The following is a 1464-nucleotide window of genomic DNA, read 5'->3' on the forward strand; positions in this document are numbered from 1 at the left end:
GGTTGAGGGGCTCCCAGAGATCCCCAAAGTTGGACTTTAATCATCGGGGGGGTCAAGGAGAACCTGGAGAAGCCCCCAAAGGTTGGACGTTGATCATAGTGGGGGTCGTGGTCAAGGAGAACTCCCCAAATTGGACTTTGAGGTTGAGGAGCTCCTGGAGACCCCCAAAGTTGGATGTTGGGGTCGAGGTGCTCCAGTTGAAACACCAGAGTTGGACATTGGTCATCAAGGTCAAGGAGAACCCCCCAAAATTGAATTTTAATCATCGGGGGGGTCGAGGAGAACCTGGAGAAGCTCCCAAAAGTTGGATGTTGATCATCGTGGGGGTCAAGGTCAAGGAGAACCCCCCAAATTGGACCTTAATCATTGTGGGGGTCGAGGAGAACCTGGAGACCCCCAAAGTTGGATGTTGGTCATCAAGGTCAAGGAGAACCCCCAAAATTGGGTTTTTAATCATCGTGGGGGTCAAGGAGAACCTGGAGACCCCCAAAGTTGGGCATTGGGATCGAGGTGCTCCAGTGGAAACACTAAAGTTGGACATTGAGGTCATGGAGAACCTGGAGACCCCCCAAAGTTGGGCATCGATCATTGTGGGGGTCAAGGTCAAAGAGAACCCCCCAAAATTGGATTTTAATCATCGTGGGGGTCAAAGAGAACCTGGAGACCCCCAAAGTTGGACATCGATCATCGTGGGGGTCAAGGTCAAGGAGAACCCCCAAAATTGGATGTGGGGGTCAAGGGGCAATCTGGAGACCCCCCAAAACTGGACAAGGGGGTTGAGGTGCTCATGGAGACCCCCCAAGGTTGGACGTTGGCCACTGAGGGGGGTCAAGGTCAACAAAGACCCCCCAAGGCTGGACGTTGGCCATTGGGGGGGTCAGGGTCAACGAAGACCCCCCAATGTTGGACATTGGCCATCAAGGGGGGTCCCGGTCAACAAAGACCCCCCGAGGTTGGACATTGGCCATCAAGGGGGGTCCCGGTCAACAAAGACCCCCCAAGGTTGGATGTTGGCCATCAGGGGGGTCGAGGTCAACAAAGATCCCCCAAGGTTGGACATTGGCCATCGGGGGGTTGAGGTCAACAAAGACTCCTCATGGTTGGACATTGGCCATCGGGGGGGTCCTGGTCAAGGAGGACCCCATCGGGAGGGTGAAGATCAAGGAGGACCCCCCAATGTTGGCCGTTGGCCATCGGGGGTTCGACGTTGACCGTTGGCCATTGGGGGGTCCCGGTCAACAAAGACCCCCCCAAGGTTGGACGTTGGCCATTGGGGGGGTCCTGGTCAAGGAGGACCCCATCGGGAGGATGAAGATCAAGGAGGACCCTCCAATGTTGGCCGTTGGCCATCGGGGGTTCGACGTTGACCGTTGGCCATCACTGGGCTCACGGTCAATGAAGACCCCCCAGTGTTGGCCGTTGGCCATCGGGGGGTCCCGGTCAAGGAGGCCCCCCCAATGTTGG

The 1464-nt window shown here is 56.7% G+C and overlaps 1 long non-coding RNA gene across 3 annotated transcripts; it reads left to right on the forward strand.

The window, feature by feature from the left end:
• The first annotated feature begins 8 nt into the window (after positions 1 to 8).
• LOC113942515 lies at positions 9 to 1453 on the forward strand. 3 transcript variants are annotated; one of them, XR_003525944.1, is made up of 6 exons: positions 9 to 169; positions 210 to 421; positions 603 to 803; positions 953 to 1128; positions 1159 to 1284; positions 1315 to 1453. It is a non-coding gene; the product is annotated as an uncharacterized LOC113942515 (long non-coding RNA). The 3 variants fall into 3 exon arrangements; XR_003525945.1 differs by lacking the exons at positions 953 to 1128; positions 1315 to 1453 and having other exon boundaries at positions 1256 to 1298; XR_003525943.1 differs by lacking the exons at positions 953 to 1128; positions 1159 to 1284; positions 1315 to 1453 and having other exon boundaries at positions 603 to 946.
• The last annotated feature ends 11 nt before the right edge of the window (positions 1454 to 1464 follow it).

Source organism: Corapipo altera, unplaced genomic scaffold, assembly GCF_003945725.1.
Source record: "Corapipo altera isolate COAL_440 unplaced genomic scaffold, ASM394572v1 39297, whole genome shotgun sequence".
Classification (NCBI taxonomy): Eukaryota; Metazoa; Chordata; class Aves; order Passeriformes; family Pipridae; genus Corapipo; species Corapipo altera.